Source organism: Aquarana catesbeiana, linkage group LG07 (genome assembly GCF_042186555.1).
Source record: "Aquarana catesbeiana isolate 2022-GZ linkage group LG07, ASM4218655v1, whole genome shotgun sequence".
NCBI lineage: Eukaryota > Metazoa > Chordata > Amphibia > Anura > Ranidae > Aquarana > Aquarana catesbeiana.
The window spans coordinates 6,957,042-6,968,832 of NC_133330.1; the positions used below are offsets into that span (position 1 = coordinate 6,957,042).

At 44.6% G+C, this 11,791-nt stretch overlaps 1 long non-coding RNA gene across 1 annotated transcript; it reads right to left on the bottom strand.

Moving 5' to 3' along the window:
• Nucleotides 1-1,537: 1,537 nt before the first annotated feature.
• LOC141102640 (uncharacterized) lies at nucleotides 1,538-4,658 on the bottom strand. Its single transcript, XR_012235180.1, has 2 exons — nucleotides 4,277-4,658; nucleotides 1,538-1,801 (listed from the first exon to the last, which is right to left on the bottom strand). It is a non-coding gene; the product is annotated as an uncharacterized lncRNA (long non-coding RNA).
• Between the last annotated feature and the right edge of the window lie 7,133 nt (nucleotides 4,659-11,791).

Below are 11,791 nucleotides of genomic sequence, written 5' to 3' on the forward strand. Positions count from 1 at the left end.
AGGCACAGATCTGGCCAAGCTTACAAAAAATTTTTTGCTGCACTTAAGGTTCCTAAGAGCACAGTGGCCTCCATAATCCTTAAATGGAAGACGTTTGGGATGACCAGAACCCTTCCTAGAGCTGGCCGTCCTGCCAAACTGAGCTATCGGGGGAGAAGAGCCTTGGTGAGAGAGGTAAAGAAGAACCCAAAGATCACTGTGCCTGAGCTCCAGAGATGCAGTCGGGAGATGGGAGAAAGTTGTAGAAAGTCAACCATCACTGCAGCCCTCCACCAGTCGGGGCTTTATGGCAGAGTGGCCCGACGGAAGCCTCTCCTCAGTGCAAGACACATGAAAGCTCGCATGGAGTTTGCTAAAAAAACACCTGAAGGACTCCAAGATGGTGAGAAATAAGATTCTCTGGTCTGATGAGACCAAGATAGAACTTTTTTGGCCTTCTAAGTGGTATGTGTGGAGAAAACCAGGCACTGCTCATCACCTGTCCAATACAGTCCCAACAGTGAAGCATGGTGGTGGCAGCATCATGCTGTGGGGGTGTTTTTCAGCTGCAGGGACAGGACGACTGGTTGCAATCGAGGGAAAGATGAATGCGGCCAAGTACAGGGATATCCTGGAAGAAAACCTTCTCCAGAGTACTCAGGACCTCAGACTGGGCCGAAGGTTTACCTTCCAACAAGACAATGACCCTAAGCACACAGCTAAAATAACGAAGGAGTGGCTTCACAACAACTCCGTGACTGTTCTTGAATGTCCCAGCCAGAGCCCTGACCTAAACCCAATTGAGCATCTCTGGAGAGACCTAAAAATGGCCGTCCATCAACGTTTACCATCCAACCTGACAGAACTGGAGAGGATCTGCAAGGAGGAATGGCAGAGGATCCCCAAATCCATGTGTGAAAAACTTGTTGCATCTTTCCCAAAAAGACTCATGGCTGTATTAGATCAAAAGGGGCTTCTACTAAATACTGAGCAAAGGGTCTGAATACTTAGGAGCATGTGATATGTCTCTTACTGAACCCCCCACCACCGCTGCTTCTGACCGAACCCCCCCACCACCACAGTTAGGTTAATTTGAAATCAGAAACAGAAATGTTTTACTGTTTTATATAGTGGAAAAAATGTTATCAAAATCATGCTTTTCATTCATGGGTTTCTTGCACCGGGGGGGGGGGGGTTCTAGTGAATCTTTTTCACTTAGAGAATGTGCTGAACTGGCACTGACTTCAATCATCCAATCATGTGCCAGAAAAACTTCTGTTTATTATTTTTAATTTCCTTGCACGTGATTGGCTAGTGAACTTCCCCTTCATTCCATAAGTTAAGTGATAATTCCCTCTTTGGGGTCTGTGGGGTACAATGCTGGAGATAGGATGAGTATTGATGTGAGTTCTGTATTTTATTTTACATCCTGGGGGGGGGGGGGTTAATGATTCTTTAAAATTTCTAATAAGTTGGACTTTATGCAAGCAATTAAACAATCAGCCAAGGATTACAGATATCTGATAAGAATATTGATTAGGAATAAACAGAGCGACTCTTATATATCACTGAATATGATTTTTATTATGAAGGTGATGATCAGATAATATAACATTGATGGATATCGGATGAGATTTATATATCAGGCAGGAAATGAAATGATTGATCACATCATTGGTGTGGTGAGCTCCGCCTCCATCCAATCACATTTCTTCTGGATCTCCGGATCAGTTACAGAGGTCTGTAGAGCAGCACTTGTTTGAATGTATTGAACCTTTCATCGCCTGACATGCGATTTCTGATGCACACCCCTTGATAAAACCTAAAAAGCAACAAATGTACAGATTACAATGTAACAGAAAAAGATGATTAGATTAGATCATTTCCTCAGTCTCCCCTCCCCCAGTGATCAGGCTGTACATTGTAACTTTGTAGAAGGAGGAGGAGTCATTTCCTCAGTCTCCCCTCCCCTAGTGATCAGACTGTACATTGTAACTTTGTAGCAGGCCACAAGGTGAGAGGCTGCAGCAGGGACTGATCTGTGTCAGACATTTGTGAACACAGCCAAGAACTGCACAGGTACCGGGAATTACATGCCTGTGTCTTCTTAGTTATGGGTGTCATGGGGACAGGAAATGAGTGAAAATCTCCCCAACTGATAAAAGTCAGATGTAAAAAACTGACAGAAATTTACCAAAAACATAAGGCTGCTTTCACACTGAGGTGCTTTACAGGCGCTATAGTGCTTAAAATATCGCCTGGAAAGTGCCGCTCCTCTCACTCCAGTGTGAAAGTCCGAGGCGCTATAGGAGCGAGGTATACACCACTTCTACAGCGCCCCCGCCCAATGAAATCAATGGGCAGCGCTGCTGAAGTGCCCGCAAAGTGCCGCTGCAGCGGCGCTTTGCGGGCGTTTTTAACCCTTTTTTTGGGTGTTAGCGGGGGGGGTTTAAAGGACCCCACTAGCGGCCGAAAAGGGCCGCAAAAACAACGGTAAAGCGCCCGCTAAAAAATAGCGGTGCTTTACCGCCAACACCCCCAACGCCTCAGTGTGAAAGTAGCCTTAAGCTGAAGTTTATTCTGCTTATATTTTGCCTTCCAAAAAGAGCTAGATGATGCTGGACGTCCTCCAGCCAGGAAATGGGGCGGGGCTCCACCTGACTTGCTGCAGCTTCTAATGCACAGAAGCTCACAGTGTGCAGTGGAATCAGAGGAAGTCCAGGAGAGGAGGCGGTACAACTGTGCAAGAATGAAGGGGGAGGAGCTGGTACAACTGTGCAAGACCAAAGGGGGAGGAGCCGGTACAACTGTCCAATTCTGAAGGGGAGGAGCCAGTACACCTGTGCAAGACTGAAGGGGGAGGAGCCAGTACACCTGTGCAAGACTGAAGGGGGAGGAGCCTGTACACCTGTCCAAGACTGAAGGGGGAGGAGCTGGTACAACTGTGCAAAACCAAAGGGGGAGGAGCCGATACAACTGTCCAAGACTGAAGGGGGAGGAGCCGGTATACCTGTGCAAGACTGAAGGGAGAGGAGCCGGTACACCTGTGCAGGACTGAAGGGGGAGGAGCCGGTACACCTGTGCAAGACTGAAGGGGGAGGAGCTGGTACAACTGTCCAAGACTGAAGAGGGAGGAGCCGGTACAACTGTCCAAGACTGAAGAGGGAGGAGCCGGTACACCTGTCCAAGACTGAAGGGGGAGGAGCTGATACACCTGTCCAAGACTGAAGGGGAGGAACCGGTACAACTCTCCAAGACTGAAGGGGGAGGAGCCGGTACAACTGTCCAAGACTGAAGGGGGAGGAGCTGGTACAACTGTGCAAAACCAAAGGGGGAGGAGCCGATACAACTGTCCAAGACTGAAGGGGGAGGAGCCGGTATACCTGTGCAAGACTGAAGGGGGAGGAGCGGTACACCTGTGCAAGACTGAAGGGGGAGGAGCCGGTACACCTGTGCAAGACTGAAGGGAGAGGAGCTGGTACAACTGTCCAAGACTGAAGAGGGAGGAGCCGGTATAACTGTCCAAGACTGAAGGGGGAGGAGCCGGTACACCTGTCCAAGACTGAAGGGGGAGGAGCCGATACACCTGTCAAAGACTGAAGGGGAGGAGCTGGTACAACTCTCCAAGACTGAAGGGGGAGGAGCCGGTACAACTCTCCAAGACTGAAGAGGGAGGAGCTGGTACAACTCTCCAAGACTGAAGGGGAGGAGCTGGTACAACTCTCCAAGACTGAAGGGGGAGGAGCCGATACACCTGTCCAAGACTGAAGAGGAGGAGCCGGTACAACTCTCCAAGACTGAAGGGGAGGAGCCGGTACAACTGTCCAAGACTGTAGGGGAGGAGCCGGTACAACTGTCCAAGACTGAAGGGGAGGAGCCGGTACAACTGTCCAAGACTGAAGGGGAGGAGCCGGTACAACTCTCCAAGACTGAAGGGGGAGGAGCCGATACACCTGTCCAAGACTGAAGAGGAGGAGCCGGTACAACTCTCCAAGACTGAAGGGGAGGAGCCGGTACAACTCTCCAAGACTGAAGGGGGAGGAGCCGGTACAACTCTCCAAGACTGAAGAGGGAGGAGCCGGTACAACTGTCCAAGACTAAAGGGGAGGAGCCGGTACACCTATCCAAGACTAAAGGGGAGGAGCCGGTACACCTGTCCAAGACTGAAGAGGGAGGAGCCGGCAGAACTGTTCAAGACTATAGGGGCGGGGGGATTAATAAGATAAAATGTTGGTTGGAAGGAGACTTCACATTTTAAAGGAATAATCACAGAGAGAATTACATAGAAGACACTTACCGGAGGAAGTTTTGGACTTCAGGTAGAAGCATCGCTCGCCCGCTGAACAGGTTGTCTATATGGGGTGACATTCTCCTTCCCTACCACAGGATCCCAACCAACATCTCAGAGCCTCACCTAGAAGAAGATATATAGAGATTATCAGGACACAGACAGGGAGCCTCCAACCTCTTCTACTGACAACACACTGCCTCTCATCCACTGACATCACAAGCCCCGCCCAGGACTATAGAACACCTCCACCTAATGTTATGGAGATGAGTAATGTGACCAAACTTTTGGGGATTTCAGCTCCCTACAGCAAGCTCGGAGCTCAGTGGATTTCTGTCAGGATCAACAGATAATTAGTTTTACTTTCTCTCTCTATCCACTTAGCTTTTACCCCCCCCCCCCCCATCATGAGCAGGGCATTTTTAGCTATGGGCCACTGAGTTACTTTAACTGGAAATTGCGCGGTCACGCAACGCTGTTCCCAAAGGAATTTTATTTCTTTCTTTTGCTGGTATTTGATCACCACTGGGGTTTTTTTTTTTCAGTTTTTGCGCTATAAACGAAAAAAGACCAAAAATTTTGAAAAAAAACAATAGGTTTTACATAAACAAAAAAAAAAAACAAATATCTTCATGAATTTTGGCCACAATGTATTCTGCTACAATTCTTTGTTAAAAACAAAAAATCCCAATAAGTGTATATTGATTGGTTTGTGTGAAAGTTATATCGTCTACAAACTATGAGATACAGTGCCATGAAAAAGTATTCATACCCCTTGACATTTTCCACATTTTGTCACGTTACAACCAAAAACGTAAATGTATTTTATTGGGATTTTATGTGATAGACCAACACAAAGTGGCACATAATTGTGAAGTGGAAGGAAAATTTATATAAATAAATATGTGAAAAGTGGGGGGGGGGGGGGGGCATTTGTATGGCGCCCCCTGGAGTCAATACTTTGTAGAACCCCCTTTCACTACAAGTCTTTTTGGGGATGTCTCTACCAGCTTTGCACATCTAGAGAGGGACATTTTTGCCCATATTTCTTTGTAAAATATCTCAAGCTCTGTCAGATTGGATGGAGAGCGTCTGTGAACAGCAATTTTCAAGTCTTGCCACAGATTCTCGATGTGATTTAGGTCTGGACTGTGACTGGGCCATACTAACACATGAATATGCTTTGATCTAAACAATTCCATCGTGGCTCTGGCTGGATGTTTAGGGTCGTTGTCCTGCTGGAAGGTGAACCTTCTTCCAGCGGGGGGGGGGGGGGGGACTGACTAGGTGACACTGACATCACTAGTGACACCAATACAGTGATCAGTGCTAATATACACTATCACTGTACTAATGACACTGGCTGGGAAGGGGTTAACATCTAGGGGCGATCATATATTGATTGGTTTGCGCAAGTTATTGCTTCTACAAACTATGGGATATATTTATTCATAAATTTCATAAACTTATAGCGGGACTGCAATATTGTGGCGGAAAAATCTGACGCTAACTGACACTTTTGGCTCTTTGTGAGAACCAGCGACACTAATACAGTGATCAGTGCTAATACTATGCACTGCCACTGTACTAATGACACTGGAAGGGAAGGGGTTAACATCAGGGGTGACCAGGGTTAATTGTGTGCCTAGGTTGTGCTTACTCACTGTGGGGGAGGTACTTTGGCTAGGGGAAAGTAAAGGTCTGTGTTCCTGCTTGGCAGAAACACAGGATCAAAGCCTTCCCCGCTGACAGAACGGCGATCTGCCTTGTTTACGAGGGGCACGTGCCCCAGACCCGGAAGTGTCAGATCACGTACGGGCGGCTGCCCTGTCACAGTGAGTGTATGTGGGGGGGGTTGCTAAGTGGTTAAAGAGACATTGGGGGGGGTCCATGTATAAAATAGGGGGGTTCATGTATAAAATAGGGGGGGTCCATGTATAAAATGGGGGGGGGGTTATGTATAAAATGTTTGTAAAATAAATTTTATTGAAAAACACATGGAAAGTATATTGTGTCTTGTAAGAGCAATTCATAAATGTTTCTACAATGGACTAAAAATAACAGAAGAACAATTCTGGATGTTTCGTCAGATTAGGCGACCCGTCAGAATGTGTAACAGAAGTGACGTTCCGTCGCCGCCATCTTGCTACACCCCGCACTCCTCCATAGTAAGGATACACTGTGAAGGGGGAAAGCAGACATCTTGTTACACCCACCAGCATTTTACACTTATTTCTAACAGTAAAATGAGTTTATATAGTGAAATTCGAGACTTAGAACTCCGTCTGACTGGTTAGATGTTGAATTTTAAAAGCAGTGACATGCCCGCTGATCTCACAGGTTTGCTGATCTGACAGAAGTTCGCTGTTTTAAAATTCAACATCTAAACATTCAGACGGAGTTCTAAGTCCACGATAAAACCTCAGTTTACTGTTAAAAATTAATGTAAAATGCAAAACTCCGGTGGGTGTAACAAGATGTCCGCTTTCCCCTTTCTCAATGTATCCTTAATATGGAGGAGTGCGGGGTGCAGTGTTCATTTTGTCAATTAAAACAACTAAAACATTTTAGTCGACTAAATGAATATTATTTTAAAATTAAATAAAATAAAATTTTGCATGTCCGAATTGCGACAGATGATCGGAATTTCTGACCGAAAAATTGAGAACCTGCTCTCAATCTTTTGCTGGCGGGAATTCGGCCAGCAAAAGTCCGATGGAGCGTACACACGGTCGCATTTTCCGACCAAAAGCTCTCACCGGACTTTTGCTGGCTGAATTTTCGATCGTGTGTACGCTGCAAACTGCATCAAAATTTGCTGCCAAAATGAACACAGGCCGGGTGTAGAAAGATGGCGGCGAGGGAACGTCACTTCCGTTACACATTCTGACGGGTCGCCTAATCTGATGAAACATGAACTCTCAGTTTGGTGAAATAACTTTCTACATTGTTTCTTCTAAACTGCAACATAATTGAAACATTTTCATTTCTTCCCGGCAGAAGCTTCAATATAAAGTAACAAATATTCAGGAGAACAAATTGGAATGAGGAACAGTCAGCCTGCTGCTAGTATAGATCTTGTATTATGGTCAATGGTGGAATGTTTATAGAATGGACTTGTAATGGGAGAATAAGACAAGGAAAGATGTATAATATAGAAATGTTCTTACTTACCATGGATGAAGAGGAGCCCCAGGATTAGGAGAGTGATCACAGCTTTCATCATGATGTTCTGCAGGCTCTGCTATGAACTGTGTAGGGGCCCCGGGGTCCCTGAACTTATAGGACTGGTGACAAAGCTGCGTCTTTACTGGTCTGGTTACATTCCATAACTTGCTTCTTTCTTTGGGCATTTCTGACCAGTTTGATCAGAATTGTTAACAGAATCTTTTCACTTCCTGTTCTTAGTTTAGAGTGCAATGATCCCTTAACTACTTGCCCTCCAGAAGATGACCAGACCATCGTTTGATATTTGGCACTGCGCTTATTTAACTGGCAATTGCTCGGTCATGCAACGCTGTACCCGGTGGCGTATCATCCATGTGTGCAGGGTATTCACTGCACATGGGCCCTGAGGGGGGGGGGGGCACTGTGACCCACACTGCACCCATGGATGATCGTACTTGGTTGACAGTCAGGATGATCAGTGCGGTGGGGGGGGGGGAGTTGCAAGTACCGATCTCACTGTATAGTTTTCAGAGAAGCAGCTGACAGCCACTTCTCCTCCTCTCCCTCCCGTGGCTGTCAGCTGAAAAGCCATAAAAGGAGATTGGCGCTTGCAACCGTCCCTCCTGCCGAACTGATCATCCCTGACTGTGTCCTGTGTCCTCCTCCACCCCCCCTCATCCCCCCACAGCCATCTCCCTCCTCTCTTCTCCCACTGTTGCTGTGGGGGATCTGTCAGGATGGAGAGCAGAGGAAGGGGTCGGTAAATATGTCATTTTACCGACCCCTTCTTTTTCTGAATTGGACACAGTGAGTGATCGCTACCTGTGTCCTCTGATATCTGAGCATAGTATATAGAGATTTCTTTTGGTGGTGTTTGATCAGCACGGGGGTTTTTACATTTTGTGCTATAAATGAAAAGAGACCAAAAATTTGGAGGAAAACAAGACAATATTTTCTAATTTCTGCTATAAAACATATCCAATCAAATCAAATTTGTAAATAAATTTAGGTGGAAATGTATTCTTATACATGCCTCTAAGAACCCAATTCAGTGAATATTATTTAGTCTTTAGGAAAGTTATAGCGTCTACCAGTGACGGCCCATCTATAGGGGGCACACAGGCAACGCCCCCCCCCCCAAGCTATTCACAAAAAAATTAAATAAAAAAGGAAGTCCCTTTAATGACACGTACACACGGTCGGACATTGATCGGACATTCCGACAACAAAATCCTAGGATTTTTTCCGACGGATGTTGGCTCAAACTTGTCTTGCATACACACGGTCACACAAAGTTGTCGGAAAATCCGATCATTCTGGACGCGGTAACGTAAAACACGTACGTCGGGACTATAAATGGGGCAGTAGCCAATAGCTTTCATCTCTTTATTTATTCTGAGCATGCGTGGCACTTTGTGTGTCGGATTTGTGTACACACGATCGAAAAATTCCGACAACGGATTTTGTTGTCGGAAAATTTTATAGCCTGCTCTCAAACATTGTGTGTCGGAAAATCCGATGGAAAGTGTGTGATGGAGCCTACACACGTTCGGAATTTCCAACAACAAGGTCCTATCACACATTTTCCGTCGGAAAATCCGACCGTGTGTACAGGGCATAAGAGTGACCACCGGACACACGGCAATCTATGGGAAGCTGATTTTCCTGTGTTCAGGGCATGTTCGGGGCGCAAGCAATGCGCCCGCAAACACTCCTACTCTTCAGTGATTTGTTTCTGGCCGCCTATTCTTTATTTTTATTATCGGGGACCGGAGGACAGTGGGCGGTCCTTTTTTTTTTTTCTGCATCACTTCCGGTTTCCACTTAATTCCAGGGACACTCCACTTCATTCCAGGGACACTCCAGTATATCACCCTGTAAAAGTGATATACAAACATATATATCCAAAACGAATCTGTGTATACTAGAAAGAAAAAAGCAAATCTGTATATGTTGAAATAAAGCAAAGTTCAAACAATTGTAAACTGATAGTCCCAATAGATCGTGAACAAACAATGAAGAAAAAAATGAAGAAAAAGTCCAAAAAATGTGAAGGTGACTCCAAACTGCTCAGCTGTGTTTCAAAACATCCACCACACCTCTGTGACGTGATTCCACACCCTTCTGAAATACAAACTCACCAGCTATTAAGGCCTCTCACTCTCGTGTTTGGCCTGACAGAGCTTCTAACCCACTCTCATGGGGGTCAGCATGCGAGCATACACCTCCACTGCTCCATAGATCGAACGACTTCCATATATTGGTGGTGTGACATATAAGTAAAAGAAGCTCCAATAGTGTAATACCGTTTTAAAAGGTTTAATCACACATAAAAACACTTTCAATGAACTCACATTTGAAAATAAAACCAGTAGGCATATCACTTCACAGCATGTGGAAATATCTCACGGCAAAAGCATGCGATGATGACTGACAGCACAACAGGCGGCCACGGCGGACCCAGGAAGTGTGTGCGCTAGCGTTCGTCTCACCCGTCCGCAGCACTCGTCCCTCCACTGGTCCTCCGCTCCATCCCCCTTCACTCCTTCTATTAGCGCTCGTGTAGAATTGCCATGTAGCCACGCCCCGACATGTTTCGTCACAGGGACTTAATCATGGGGTTGGCCATCAGATCAATCAGATATTTAATCGAATCAGAATTAGAGTGGGCGGGCGCAACTCACTCAGCGTTCACACACTTCCTGTGTCTCCGGATATTCAATATATGGCCCTTCTCTTCATTCCAGACTATAATTCGGCAACAAATACATTTCAATCAGTGTTCTAAAAGCAAATACTGTGGCAGTTAACTAATAATATTCCCCCCTCTACATCAAAAAAATCACCCATCATATAGAGGGATGTTTTAACTTCCCAAATGATTCTCAGCACTGTTTGATTAGGGGTAATGAATTGCTAATCCTTAATACATCGAATACATTAATATAAGGTATTAGTGATTAATAATGTAAAAAATATTTACCATCTTAATGGGTGTGATTAATAAAAAAAAATACATATATATAAAAAAAATATATATATATATACATACAGTGTTATAGACAACTAAAAATAATACAAAATCCACAACACTATATAAATATATAACTACAAAAATCCAAATTAAATCATGCACTCCTCTCGACTATACCATAAACGTCATAGCCTTTCGTGACAAGTGACCACCAAAAAATCAAATATCCGTGATAATATGTATAGAAAAATCATTCTATTAGAATGATATATATGTGAAAACCGTGAAGAAATTTTAATTTATTATATATATATAACAGAGTGAATGAATTCTATAGACCCCTGACTTTAAACTGTACCTATGTGTTTAATGTACCAATCATGATGAAATATTGCTAGCTATTATTAATGAAGCAGTTCAGGTCCAATTCGATATTCATTCCTCTGGGGAATAGACATTTCAGGGGGAAGATCCATCGGGTTTCTCTCTGAGAGAGATCCCTCACCCGATTGGATCCTCTCCGGGACTGGTATACTACATCCAAACCACAGAATTGTAGAAGGCTTGGGTCCTGATTGTGTTTCTCCTTGAAATGGAGAGACACACTGTGGTATTGGAAACCTTTTTGGATGTTGGCTAGATGCTCCGCAATTCGCACTCTCAATAGTCTCTTCGTGCGGCCCACATAAAATAAACCGCACGGGCACCATAAAAGATAGACTACATGAGAGGAATTGCATGTGATAAACTCTCTGATTTTAAACGTTTCATCATCTGCGTTAGTAATTTGAGTCAAACCCCTATTGATCACCTTTACTGTTTCGCAGCAAATGCATTTTCTGCATGCATAGAATCCCTGTAGATTAATTTTTATAGTTTGGTCATTTGGTCGATTTTATGATTTTTTTTTTCACTACCCTATGGCCAAAACTTGGAGCCCGTCTATAAATAAATTTATTTAGGGTGACCAGGTAGAACATCCCCCAGATGTCTATCCTTACACAAAATGTGCCAGTGTCTCTTAAGGATCATCTCCACATCCTTGTACTGGTGATGGAAATCCGAAACAAACCCAAGCTGATGTTGGTTAGTTGACATCCTACAATCTTTTTTTTTCTTTCAGACATTCCTCCCTAGGAATATTAGCTACCTCCTGGATGATGCAATTTAAAGCATCATCTTTATACCCCTTTTGCAGGAATCTTTCTTTCAAAATATTCGCTTGGATCACATATGTGTCCAGATCTGAACAGTTACGTCGGACTCTCAGCATCTGCCCCTTTGGTATGTTCTTTATCCAATTAGGGTGATGGCCGCTCCTAATGGACAAGTAACTGTTTCGGTCTGTAGTTTTAAAATAGACCTTTGTACTGATGGTTTTT